This window comes from Glycine max, chromosome 11 (genome assembly GCF_000004515.6).
Source record: "Glycine max cultivar Williams 82 chromosome 11, Glycine_max_v4.0, whole genome shotgun sequence".
NCBI lineage: Eukaryota > Viridiplantae > Streptophyta > Magnoliopsida > Fabales > Fabaceae > Glycine > Glycine max.
The window spans coordinates 18933945-18949067 of NC_038247.2; the positions used below are offsets into that span (position 1 = coordinate 18933945).

At 35.0% G+C, this 15123-nt stretch overlaps 1 long non-coding RNA gene across 1 annotated transcript; it reads right to left on the minus strand.

Annotated features, from left to right (window-relative positions):
* Nucleotides 1–6311: 6311 nt before the first annotated feature.
* Nucleotides 6312–12497, minus strand: LOC106795181 (uncharacterized). Its single transcript, XR_005887306.1, has 5 exons — nt 12399–12497; nt 11883–11968; nt 7532–7569; nt 6617–6663; nt 6312–6491 (listed from the first exon to the last, which is right to left on the minus strand). It is a non-coding gene; the product is annotated as an uncharacterized lncRNA (long non-coding RNA).
* Nucleotides 12498–15123: the final 2626 nt, after the last annotated feature.

Below are 15123 nucleotides of genomic sequence, written 5' to 3' on the forward strand. Positions count from 1 at the left end.
CACAACTCTCCTTTGTGCTAACACGAGTAACTAAAGGACCAACCTCAGGCTTAGGAGGCAGTGCAAGTCCCTGTGATTGCATCTGGGGACTAAAACTGGGATTGCATCTGGCTGAAGGATAACATTAGTTGTCGAGTCACTTTTTTCGTGATCAACTCCTCTAGCTAGTCCCTGATTTTTTGCGTCAGCTGCTCTAGGTCTTTGGGAGCCATGCACGAAGACGTGCAGGAGGTCCTTGGAGCTGGTCCAAAGTATTGTTTGATCGTCACACCGGCTCCAAAAGCACGCACACGACCAAGGTGTTCTGGTAGCCCAATGGCAGCAATCAGTACATCCTGACGTCCATGACCGACAAAGGAACCCTATGAGACTTGCTCCTCCAACAAATCCTGTAAGAAACACATTTATTGGTTTACTCAATCACACAATAAACATAAATAATTGCAATTAACAATTGAAAGTGACTTACAATCTTGTTAGCAATTTCCTTTGTTGTCTCATACGTCATTTGTTCAGTTTTTTTGGTGCGGGCCATCTTCCACTTCACGTGTCGTTTAATGGGAGATGGAGGATCAATCACGGTGTTAGTGTTTCCGAATTGAGCAGCTTCCTCCACTTTTTTCTTTTTTTTCTCCTCCATCAACTTGTTTTCTAGATATTCATAACCTCCATCAACTTGCTTCCTCCACTGTCCAAACGGATAATTCAAGATTCAATATAATGATTAATGCAAATTATCCGCAAGAATCATTGTATTCAATCTCAAACAAGAATCTAAGGTTCACTCATGATGAAAAAAAGTTGTATATAAAGCAAAGTACATTAATGACAGACAACAACGTACGAAAACATTTGTAGCAAAAATAAGCATCAAAAGTTTATGAAAAACTTTTGTACTTGTGATGATGATCAATATAGTGTCCAACAACGAACGTCGTGATCACGATGCAAACCACTAGAAAAATAGTGCCTACAAATTAAATATTTCAATGCTAAGTGAGATATAACACAAACTTTGATATATCAAGTAAAATTCAATCACATATAAAAAACTATGAATTTTGAGTGTTTAGTAGCAAGTATAATAAACAAATCCAACATAAAGAAAATATAAATCTAAGTGGGTTAATTACAACATACTACTGTAAGTGGGTTTGGAATCAATATTTTATTTGTAACTCCTGAGTTTGCAAGCCCTAGATGTGCATATGACATACAAATTATAATTGTTAAGGCTTGAAATTTGGAACAAATAGGTTAGTGACCTAGTGTTGTTCTGATTCAAAGTAGCAAGTTATCACCCTATGTATGAATAACATACTTCAAAAACAATTTCATACAAAGTACATCTTGATAATACCACTGTAATAGGCACTAAAACTAGATTAACAATGTTTATACTCCATATTAAATTTATTTGACAAAGAAAAAAAATCATTTGGTGAGAAACCAAAACTTAGAAGCAGTTGACATTTATGATGACCAAGTGGGCAAGCAACGAACACAATAGTGCCTTTCCGCCATGCCAACACAGAAAACTCCAAACTCATGAGCACTCAACTCACTCACACCACACAGGCCCCATCACTTGTTTCTTTGCTCAGATCCTACTACATTACCCTCCCTAGCTAGGTTGTAGCCATTCCTAGCCCCAAACATCATTCTATTTCTTAATGCATCACTCATCACTCCTTTTTGTTGTTGTTGTGAACCAGCTGCTACATTTCCTAACATATAAAATGTTTTATCAATTATTGTTAACGTATCTAGGTCGTATCATATCCTAAATTTCAAATATCAATTTTTTGTTGTACCTACTGGTTAATTTGTTTGGTCATTGGACTATATATTGGCATTTTTTTCAAAAACAATCAAACCTAAAAAAATGTTGGCTACATGCACGCATACCATATATATACTTTCCTTCTTAATAAAACATTGACTAGCTAAAAAAATGGACCCTAAAGGATTTGACAGTTGACACACACACAAGCTTAATAAAAACACATGACAAAAAGAACATGAATTGCCAATGATAATTGGTTGACAACTTTCAGCCACCAACCTTGTAATGTAAGCCAACCACGATTTCCCACTCAAGCACAGACTTGTTATAAATTTGTATATGGGACAACAGGCAAGGCTCTTGCGATAAAGAAATAACTATCATTTAATTACACAAGAAGACACAAAACACCACAAATGCAAGAACGAAAGCTAAACTGCTTTCAAACTTGAACTGCACACAAAATGGAAAGAGTAGTTACAAGGCCTACAAACTTGCAACAAAATCCCGTTTCACATCAATCCTATCCAAGCTCTTAATAATAATAAGTATAATGAAATGAGAATTGAAAGTGCAAAACCCAAGTTCCAGTTTCACTCATTTATTATGCATCAAATTAAAAAAAAAGTAAATAAAATAAAGTTGTTCATCTTTAACCAGCCCTAGAGTTGAAAAACCAAACGGAGAACGAAACAAACAATCATTCCCCATTTATTAAGAGACCATTACAACATTATAATTACAACAAGAAGATGCATGAGAATGAAAATAACATTGATCCTTCAAGCCACAGGAGCAACTTCACTTGTATCAAATGTGGAAACTTAGTACTTTTATGTTGGTGCCATGTTACTGTGAGTATGCAACTATGATTCTATGAATATAGCTGGCATATGAACACTTAATTTATACTTATTTCATGCAGGTTTGTCTTAACATTTGCTCTTGGGGCTGGCCCAGTTCCAGGTCTCCTTCTACCAAAATTCTTTCCTAGTCGAATAAGAGCCAAAGCCATGGCAGTCTATATGTCAGTGCATAAGAGCCAAAGCCATGCCAGGTATCATTCCACTCCTTTCTACAATTCAATTGCATACAATACTATCATGGTTAATAACAGATTAATCCTTCTTAAACTTATCTTCTAATTAATTTATTAATTAATCATAATTGAAATTGGAACTAGAATTAGGTGTTGCTACAATCCAAGTTTCATGAAATTGTAATGTTAACAGCTAGAGTGGTATAATATAGTAACACTTCATCCCCTATGATGACTAGAAAGATATAATTGATGGGAAAAATGAGATAAAAGGCATTTGATGAACTTAGAAATCTAAATGAATTTGATATAGGTGTAAATGTTTATTTTTATATGCAACAACATCAAGGGAGATTGTCCTTTTTTTTTGTGTCAAACTGCCACCAACAGAATACACAGGGTCAAAGGGACTATTGTTTTGCCCCTTCTCGGCTACGAAAGTTGGCATGGACTGCCTCTTCCATGCAACTTCGCACTTTATTCAAACCCCAAAATCATTTGTGTCCAGAGAAATTTTCACTGCAATGGTCTATTCTAGACTCTCATTATACAAGTTGATATGAAGTGAATAATAACTCATACATTTTAAACACATTTAACACAATAACTCTCTTTAACTGACCCTTCATTCTCAGCCATGGAAGTCTCATGGTAATTTTCTTCTACTGTTTCCTATTAGAAATTTTCTTAAGAAGTAGTAAAAAAGGAAGTTATGGGGAAGGGTCTATATAGGCAGATGGATTCGCCACCTGTCAGTCATGTGAGGCCAAGCATGATCAAGACAACCACAGAAATTACTAGCTAATACTATAATTTAAAGTGTTTTCTTGCAGTAGTGGTTTACGCATCATGACTACCTATGGAGTGTACTATTATCAGCAATTTTTATTCTCTCTAGCTAGTTTAATGTATGTTCAATGCTATATATCAATAGTAGGCATCAAGATATTTATATTGGTGCTTCCTATTATACTAAAGCAAGCTTGCATAAGTTCGATCCCACATTCCAATATACATACACTCATCATCAGGGCTCAAAGAAACCCCCGAAATTTCCCCAAATAAATCAATCTCTTGATGTTTTCTGTAGTATGCTTTCGTGCTATAAACATGCACAAAATCTGCAGGCTCAACAACACAACCCAATCTAGCTAGCGCTAGTCCCTCTCACTAGGGCATTGTTTGCTACATTCATAATAAAAATTACAATATGTTAAAGACAAGAGACATTGTCTCGAAAAGTACCTGAGACAGAGTCACGAAAGGTGGCAAGTTGTCAACATCTCGATAAGGTTGCAAAGACAGAGAGATACAGTCGCGAAGAAGAAGCTTAAACAGAGAAGAAGAGAGCGCGAGCAAAATAGGGCTCACGTTCTAATATTTTTAAATGTAAACCCAACATCGGTTTTCAATACAAAACCGATGTTAATCAAATGATGTTAACGTTAACATTGATTTTCTGAAAACCCGATGTTAACTAACCGACGTTAACATCAATTTTTTGAAAAACCGATGTTAATGAACTGAAGTTAACATCGGTTCTTGAAAAATCGATGTTAACGAAGTAATGTTAACATCGGGTTTTCAGAAAACCGATGTTGACAAATACACATTATTTACAATTATTTCACTGCATTTATGTTCACATAAGTTTTGTCAAAAACTGATGTTAAGCTGACAATGTTAAATCTACATTTTGTAGTAATGTATGAATAATGTTTTATGGAAAGCACAAGAAAAGTACTAAGAGTTTAACTTATGAATTTAGATATTTTCTAAAATTAATTTTGATCCTCAAAATCATGGTGAAGAATTGAAAATGTTGAAGCAACTATTATTTGTTACTTTGACCTTCAACTTGATTTTGTAGAATTGAAAGCTAGCTAGTCCAAACATACACTAAATTTGTGTGTTCTAATTTATAAGATAGAAGTTTATTTAAATTCATTAAAAATATCTAAAGTTCAGTACACTCTTTCAAAATACATTCATTTAAATAAAAAAATATCATGTCATGTGTGTTGACACTACTATAAAAATGTTTTTCTAAGATGGTCAAAAACAAGATACAATGACGGTCGTTGACCGTCGTAGAAGTCGACATCGTGAAAAGTTAAACCTTTCAACGACGAGTTAAAAAACACCGTCTTAGAATGTGAGCAACTTTCAAAGATGGTGCTTACATAAGCACCGTCCTTGAATTAAATATTATTTTTAATTATTGATATTTTTTCTGAATGATATTCCATCAGAAAAATATAAATAATTAAAAATAATTTATATTAACATGATTGTGATTAATATTAATAGTAAAATTTATTTATTAAATAAATATTTAAATGATAAATTAAATCAAAATAAGAGGTTCACAAATTATTTATATTTAATCTATCATTTAAATATTAATTTATAAATAAATTTTAATATTAATTACAAGAAATTAACAAAATAAAAATTCCTAAGACAATTTCATACAAAATACAAGTTATTATAATTTTTTATATAACGTTATTATAATTTGTAAGACAAATTCCTAAATTAAATAATTATTTTTCAGAGAAAAAAATTCAGAGGACCAAGTACCTCGTCTTTGACAGGATCGATGATATTATCTCTTACAACATACATAAAGAGAAGCATAGTACCCGACAACGAGATATCTTTATGTCTGAAAAACATAGTACCCGACAGCGACAGCGACAGCGACAGCACCAGCAATAGATAAACCAAGGGCGCTGATTTCCCACAGCCACGACCAACCAACAAGGCAAGGGTACCACAAAGTGTTTTGCTCAAAATTGCATCTAGAAATGTAACAATAGCATGACCCTATTGACACAAACCATATAAAATGACTAACATTCATCACTCAGAAAAACCAATTTGGTTAGCTGCAGTGGACAATGAAATTCAAACAAAAAATCAATCAACTCCTAACTTAACTGGTTCGAGTTCTAAGCAGAAATATAATTTAATATTTTTGAAACAGTAATCTTATTTAGGCCATCAAAATATTATCTAGCATCAATTAGAAGAAAAAATGTCGAATTAAAGTTAAGTCTTCTAGATTCAACATCAAATAAACTTACCTCACGTTATTTTGTTATGATCATTAGCAAAAAAAATAAATTTAACAAAGTCAGGAAAAATTTCTCCCGAACAGGAGATATATCTGTCATTTTCTATAATATATTTGAGTAAAGAAGACAAAGTTCAAATATATCAAATCTTGAATGATCCATAATTAAATTCATAGAGTAAACTATTAGATTTATGCTCAAAAGGAGGAAAATATTTGAACAATGGTGCCACTAGTAAGGAGGAAAAAAAATTACTTTCACAGTCAATAAATTGATAAATTAATATATAAAAAATTAAAAAATATATAAAATTTAGAGACTGCTACATAAACCATTTTAACAACAACAACAATAATAATAATAATAAAGAATGAAGATAATAATAATAATAATAATAACAATAATATTAACTGATGTGAATCTTGTGAATCTTTTTATTTTCTATACACAATTTAGCATAGTAATGACACAAGTACACAACTTTAGTAAATCCTTTGGGCAGATTGCCATAGTCAAACTCCAAATCACATGCTCCCAAGAAAAAATCTCCAAAGAACCTTGAAACCAACCATACAACGACTGCCATCTGTTTACGTATGTAATAATAATAATAATAATAATAATAATAATAATAATAATAATAATTAGTGATTAAGTGCATAAGCATAGTTGATAGTTATCCAATAACGATATATAATAATTATTCATTACCAAGAGAGACCCTGTGGAGGAGAGGCACTTCCAGACCTACAAAACCACTATAGCAGACAGTAGAGCAGCCATCTTCAACTCTTAGGATATGAGAAGAAAAATGGAATACTAAATGTTTGAAATGTTAACTAATAGTAACAAAAGGAATAAATGAAAAGGAATAAATGAAACTAGGAGGGAAGATTGGACAAAGCCAATTACACCAACAAGGTTGATAAGAAGAGCCAAAATGAAGCAAATAAAGTTGAAAATATAATAGACCTTCCAATGAACATTGTGAGAAAGTGGAACATAAGTGTGGCCAGTCAATGCCACCAAAGACAATCTTGCCCCATATCTTTGGCAATGGATCTTGATTTAGCCAAAAAAAAACTTTTAGACCCATGGGGCTTTGCTCTATCATATTATACCAGTATTCACAAAACTAATCACTGCATTTGAGACATCATATTATAGCCACTAAAAAATTGTGATTATTTATAGCCACTATTATATGGGGCTTTGCTCTATCATATTATAGCCACTAAAAGATTGTGATTATATGTAACAAGTTTATACGCAGCCTATGAACAATTTTGAAAATATAATCAATGACTTCATCAGGAGAGATTACTAGGAAACAACCATAAGACTTGGAAAAAGTTATCAGTAAAGAAGAGACTAAAACTTACCCATTCGTTCACTTCAAATTCATAAGAATGAACATCAAATCCTAATAGTTCCAAATATCAATGCATCACATCCCATTACATGCAGAAAACTTGGATTGCCATTTACTAAAACAGTAACAATCTATTCAAAGATATAATTCATGACACAGTTATGGAACTCCTCCCATTTCTCTATTCTTTCCTCTTTTTTTTTTTTTCAAATCTAAATTCATACACAGCAAAGAATAAAGAAATTTCTTCATACCAAGCTTCATCAAGCAGAGCAATGATTCCACCTGGTTTCTGAAAAAGAAGACATTTTTTAGATACCAGTGTTGTGCCATTCTGAAAGTAGATTCAGAGGATATAATCTTAGAAAATTATGAAACAAATATTCCATAAATATTTCAAAACAGAATTCCTGAATATAACAAAATCATGTTGTGAGAACCGAGAAGCTATCATCACAAATATCTTGACTATAGAATTCCTTATGGATGATGATCCTGGAATCTTTCCAATACCATGACTTACAAATGATAACCACCTTGTGAAACAAAACGTTGAATTTAATCTCCTTTTGTATTATAAATTATGCTCGTTTGTGTTTTTTTACCATTTATAAAATTTAGTCAATTGTTTGACTCTGAATTTCAAAAGTATTACTTAAAAAAAAAAAAGTAAACCTATAAATTTTCACAAGTTCCTTTAGTAAATACTAAGCATAGACTAATGTCATGCCCATCATAACATACAAATAAAATAAAATAAAAGAATTATCCTATTGACCTTCAAATTTGCATTATCCGCAGCAGCAACAACAGACTTTGTCTTGGCATCATATGCAAACAATGAGACAACAACACAAAATTCTTGGGGAAAATACTAAGTTCACCTTTCTTACTTTTGCCTGGATAATTAAACAAGGGAGAACCGAAAAAGTTGTTGACTATAGAGTGAATAAACTTGTAATTCAAAATATAATACTGTAGAATGCATCCTAACTATGGAGAATCAAAATAGAAAAACATATGCATGATTAGTAGGATTTAGCCATTTGTAATGAATAAAAAGCACAAGCATACAAGAAATATGGTTCTAACGTCTAAATTTTGGCAATTAGCTAATATTTAGAGAGTGATTCTTGGGCTTAAAATGGTTCCCAATTGCTTGCTACAATGTGACATGACTTTCCTAGTTGAGACAAAAATCATTTAATAATATTGAAATAATAACAGAATTTATAATTTTACACTTTCCTATTTACCTAGACTTAATTCATTTTAAGAAAATCTTTATTCTCCTAATTGCATGTATTTATTGTCAAGGTCATAGAATTGGACACAATCCTGCCTAGGGTAGCTTTGCTATTCTTAGCCGGTCCCAAGCCCGGATAAAAGGAGAGGGTTGTGTTAGGCTTTCGACAGCCAACGTTAAACTTTGTCGAATCTCTATGATATGGATCAATTACGTAATAATGTGAATGCTAGGTCGTTGCCCGGAAGCAACGCGCTGTATGGCTCGAGTACAGTGTTAAAAGAGCAAGGGCCGCTGCATCGCCGCCCGGATGTAGTGAAAAGTAAGCAAGGGTTCCCACATTTTCGTGAACGGGTGTGGGTAAAGAAGCTAGTTCATGACAGGAGGATTCGCTTTGGTACATGGAATATAGGCACACTTACTGGAAAATCTATGGAAATAGTGGATGTTATGGTGAGGAGGAAGATCAATTTTATGTGCCTACAAGAAACTAAGTGGACAGGTGAAAAAGCGAAAGAATTAGACAACTCGGGATTTAAGCTGTGGTATACGGGAAAAATCAGATCAAGAAATGGGGTAGGGATTATTGTGGACAAGGAGTGGAAGAAGGATGTCGTGGATGTAAGAAGAGTAGGAGATCGTATCATAGTCTTAAAATTGGTAGTGGGACAGGACACCTTTAATGTTATTAGTGGGTACGCACCTCAGGTTGGGTTAGCAAAACACTTTAAGGTAAAATTTTGGGAGGATCTAGAAGGGGTACTTCAGGATATACCCCAAGGAGAGAAAGTTTTCCTAGGAGGGGATCTCAATGGACATGTAGGTAGCGTGGCTAGAGGTTTTGAGGGGGTGTATGGGGGTTTTGGCCTAGGGGAGATGAATGGGGAGGGTAAATCCATCTTGGAGTTTTCGGAGGCTTTAGATCTTTCTATAGCCAATACATGGTTTAAGAAAAGAGAGGAACATCTTATCACTTACAAAAGTGGAGGGACATGTTCTCAGATAGATTTCTTCCTTATCAGGAAGTCTGATAGGAAGTATTGCTTGAACTGTAAAGTTATCCCGGGAGAGAGCTTGACTACCCAACATAGAGTTTTGGTTATGGATGTAAGAATTAGAGATAGGGCAAAGAGAAGAAGTCCTCTGGTAGCACCAAGGATCAAATGGTGGCACTTGAAGGGTGAGAAACAAGGAATCTTCCAACAAAAGATATGGGAGGGTTGGTGTGGACAATCACAAGGAAGTGCAAATGATATGTGGAACAAGATGTCCCAAGAGATTATTAAAGTGGCTAAAGAGACGTTGGGTGAATCTAGAGGTTTTGGACCTAGGGGTAAAGAATCGTGGTGGTGGAATGAAAATGTTCAGAGCAAAGTTAGAGTAAAAAAGGAGTGTTTCAAGGAGTGGTCTAGGTGTAAAAATTCTGAAACTTGGGATAAGTATAAGATAGCTAGAAATGAAATCAAAAAGGCGGTGAGTGAGGCAAGAACCCAAGCTTTTGACGGACTATACCAAGCTCTAGGAACCAGGGACGGAGAAAGATCTATATATAGGCTTGCTAAGGGTAGAGAGAGGAAGACTAGAGATTTGGATCAAGTAAAGTGTGTTAAGGATGAAGAAGGCAAAGTCTTAGTGCATGAAAAAGATATCAAGGAAAGGTGGAAGGCGTATTTCCACAACTTATTTAATGATGGATATGGATATGACTCTAGCAGTCTAGACACAAGAGAAGAGGACCGGAACTATAAGTACTATCGTCGGATTCAGAAACAGGAAGTAAAGGAAGCGTTGAAAAGAATGAGTAATGGTAAGGCGGTGGGGCCAGACAACATACCTATTGAAGTGTGGAAAACTCTTGGAGATAGAGGTCTTGAGTGGCTCACCGAACTCTTTAACGAAATTATGAGGTCAAAACGCATGCCGGAGGAATGGAGGAGAAGCACGTTAGTGCCAATCTATAAGAACAAGGGGGATATACAAAATTGTGCAAATTATAGGGGAATCAAGCTCATGAGTCATACCATGAAATTATGGGAAAGAGTGATCGAACGGAGATTAAGAAAGGAGACTCAAGTTACTGAGAATCAATTTGGTTTCATGCCGGGAAGGTCGACCATGGAAGCGATTTATTTATTACGGCGGGTGATGGAGCAATATCGCATGGCCCAACAAGACTTGCACTTGATTTTTATTGACTTGGAGAAAGCGTATGATAGAGTGCCTAGAGAGATTTTGTGGAAAGCTCTAGAGAAGAAAGGGGTTAGGGTTGCATATATTCGAGCTATCCAAGATATGTATGATAGGGTATCGACTAGTGTTAGGACACAGGGTGGAGAGTCAGACGATTTTCCCATCACAATTGGTTTACATCAAGGGTCAACCCTTAGCCCCTACCTTTTTACCTTAATTCTGGATGTCCTCACGGAACAAATCCAAGAGATAGCGCCGAGATGCATGCTTTTTGCAGATGACATAGTCCTCCTTGGAGAGTCGAGGGAGGAGTTGAATGAGAGGTTGGAAACTTGGAGACGAGCTCTAGAAACACATGGCTTTCGCCTAAGCAGAAGCAAATCGGAGTATATGGAATGTAAGTTCAACAAAAGAAGGAGGGTTTCTAACTCAGAGGTGAAAATAGGAGACCATATTATCCCTCAAGTCACACGGTTTAAATATCTTGGGTCTGTAATACAGGATGATGGGGAAATTGAAGGGGATGTGAATCATCGCATTCAAGCAGGATGGATGAAATGGAGAAAAGCATCGGGGGTGTTATGTGATGCAAAGGTACCGGTCAAGCTAAAGGGAAAGTTTTATCGGACTGCGGTAAGACCGGTGATTTTGTACGGAACAGAATGTTGGGCGGTCAAGAGCCAACATGAGAATAAAGTAGGTGTAGCGGAGATGAGGATGTCGCGGTGGATGTGTGGTAAGACTCGACAGGATAAAATTAGAAACGAAGCTATTAGAGAGAGGGTTGGAGTAGCGCCTATTGTAGAGAAGATGGTGGAAAATAGACTTAGGTGGTTTGGGCATGTAGAGAGAAGACCGGTAGACTCTGTAGTGAGGAGAGTAGACCAGATGGAGAGAAGACAAACAATTCGAGGCAGAGGAAGACCCAAAAAGACTATAAGAGAGGTTATCAAAAAGGATCTCGAAATTAATGGTTTGGATAGAAGTATGGTACTTGATAGAACATTATGGCGGAAGTTGATCCATGTAGCCGACCCCACCTAGTGGGATAAGGCGTTGTTGTTGTTGTTGTTGTTGTTGTTGTTGTTGTCATAGAATTGGACACAGACCTTATATGTGGGAAAAACAGTTAAAAAAAGATTAAACTGAAAGTTTATAACATCACAAACCTGGAAACCCAGTGATACCAACTATGTCCCCGCGCTTCACATTAGAATGGAAATTGGAAAATTCAGCCTCATCCAAGTCTGATTTACTGCATTGCTAAGATATCAGTTATTTCATCTGTCCAACTAGAATCAAATAGGATAAAAGAAAAGAAAATAGAGGTTCAACAATAAGAAAAAAACACCATTAGGAAAGAATTAAAATTACAAAAAACTATCTTCATAAATTGAAAATATAAACAGCTACATCTAAGTCAAATACCGAGGTAGCAACTAGCAAGGTATGCCACAAAACATGACATTATAACAAGGAGTACCATAGAATATGGCATTACAAAGTAACCTCTTAATGTTACATTTTCAATATTTGATACCACTAAATATTTATCCTTTTATAATGCACTGTAGCACCTAACCAAAGTAGTATAAAGAACACTATGCAAAATCAATGGTACAATATCAAAAGACTTCACTACATATTGGCATATGGTATTTGTGTAATAAAATTATAATAAAAACCTCAAAAGGATAATGCAGATTATTAGAATCAGCATCGACATATAGCAACAGAAGCAACAACCAAACCATCAACGCGGAAACTGCCAACTACCAGCCAATCTCTGCATCCGCAAAACCAAAATAAAATCAAATTACTTCAAATAAGTAAATAACTAATATGAGATTACAAAAATCAACTAGGCAAAACAACAACACTAACGTCTAAACTCATCCAAATGATACAATAACAAAGAAACATATTCTTCACCTTGAAGAGAATTGCGCGATGCCTACAGAGTCCACTAGATAAGTTACCTATAGGAAACACAACACATTGGTGAAATTTTCTCAACCTCTTACTCACCAACTTCCACCTCTTGTGTAGATCTCCTTGCTCCACAGGGAATGTTCCCCTTCACACACAAATGCACAAAATTCAACACCAAATGAGCAAATAAATAAACAAACAATAATATCCAAAGGACGTAAAAAAAAAGGGACAAGTATGAAGTATCTTATTCTTATTATGTGCTCGAGAAAGTACGCGGTGCCGTTGGTCTCCTCAGTCTCGAACTGTGACCCGACGTCGATCCAGATGCTGACGATGGCGGTGTGGGCGCCGAGGGTGGACTCAGTGGCAATGTGAAGGCCGTTAGGAAGCGTGGTCATGCGCGTCTCGGGGGAGGAGAGGATGCGCGTGTGGCTAGAAAGGGTAGGTCGGGGGACCCGTGCTTCAGGAACCGGGGGTCGGGGTTCTCGAGCTGCCGAAGCTTGTACTTCACAGCCTCGGCGACGCGGTCATTGATCATGGCGGTGGGGGGAAGAGGGACGGGAGGTGGAGGGAGCCACAGTGGCGGCGAAGGCAGAGAGGGATTGGAGGGAGGAGAGGGCGGAGGCTCGCCGATCGAAGCGGCGGGCCTCAGAGAGGAGGCGGTTGAGGGACATGGCTTGGCTCCACACTTGCAGTTGGGTCTAGAGTTTCACGGTGGAAGAGAAATTGCGAAGTGATGAGAGGAGAGAGAGAGAAAAGAAAATTGGGTTTGTGGATTTTAATTAGGGTGAATGAATACTACTGCCAGAAAAGAGAATAAAAAGGATGCGTACGTGTTAGGTTTTTGTGCCCTTCAACGACGATTTTAAATAACTGACATAAACGATCTAATTTCAAAGACTTTCTCTTAAAAAACGATGTAAAACACTTTCCATTATTTACGAAAAATGTCACTGTACGTTATTTTATATCGTTTTCCTTTAAACCGATGTGGATATAGCAACGTAAAAAGAGCTTTTTTTAGTAGTGTGAACCCGTAAGACCAAAATTGAAAAACCAAATGGATAAATTAAATATATTTTTAATCTTTATAATTTAGTATTTTTTAACTGTTCAAAATGTTGTGTCTTACAAACTAAAAATAAAATAAATATAATTTGTAAGGATTAAGTTTTTCTTAAAAGAAAAATAAAAAAATATTAAATTTCAAGATTAAAAATATATTTAAAATTAAATAATATAATTAGGTGCAAAGAGGTTGATTATGCCACATCATTGTCAGTTCGGTTGGCCAAGCAAGAAAAGAGGGCCAACTTTTATGAAGAAGAATGACTAATGAGGTACCAAGGCTAGGGTTCCATAGGGCCATAGTCAGCTATTTTTGTTTCCTTTAAGGCAATTCTATAGGGCAATTAGGGTTATATAGGCTGTTTTCTTGACCTACATAGACTCTCTGGTGTATTATGGAACTGTAGGTTGGTCCCCCCCCCCCCCACACACAATGCTAAGTAATTTCAGTATTAGAAACCTTCACTGTTACATACCTAACCATGTTCCCCAATTTAATAACACAAAGATTGGCACCGTTCGTCAACCATCAAATCTTAGTACCTTTTTAATAACACCATAATTTCATATTAATGTTTCGGATTTTCGCAGGAATTTAACTAAGTAATCTCTGAATTGTAAGTGATGGTTCAATTTGTTATTTGTTTCTTCATGAACTACGAAGATTGTCAAGGATTGTATTCAGATTATGATATATAATTATTTGATGTGAATTTTATTTCATTATTGTCATATTAGAAACTACGGCAATCATTGTCTTTTCTTGTTTATTTACCAAAATAATATAGTATGGCATAAAAAATATTATTTTTATCCTAATTTTTTATTTTTTAAAATCTAATATTTAAAATTAGTTATTTATTATAATCATTGGATTTTAACAAAATGAAGGATGAGATGAAAAATTACTCTTGAAATAAGTAAATCTCTCCATATATATAAAAATTGACTATGATCATATATAATCAAATTAGTTATAGTTATCAGGTAAAGCACGCAAGAGTAAATATGAAAGACAAAAGGTTTTTCAATATGTTGCTGTTTAATTTGTAAAATATGGTGTTTACTCAACATGGAAAAAAAAGTAATTAGCGCCTATGGATAAGATATTGATATATATAAAAGGAAGAAAAAGAATAGGTGTATCTACCCCGAATTGTGAAGTTATCTTTAAACTAAATAATAGAGCAAATTTTCTTAAATAATTAGGTGCATTAAGATTATAATACATTTTAATTAAATTCAATTAAATATTTTATTATTTATATATATACAAACTCATTTTATATAAACCTTTTTCACATGTTATAACACGTGACCATATTATTGCTCATAATTTAGTCAGGACATCAGTATTCCATACTAGTTCTTATGACTTTATTTGCATTTTAATATATGTATTCTCAA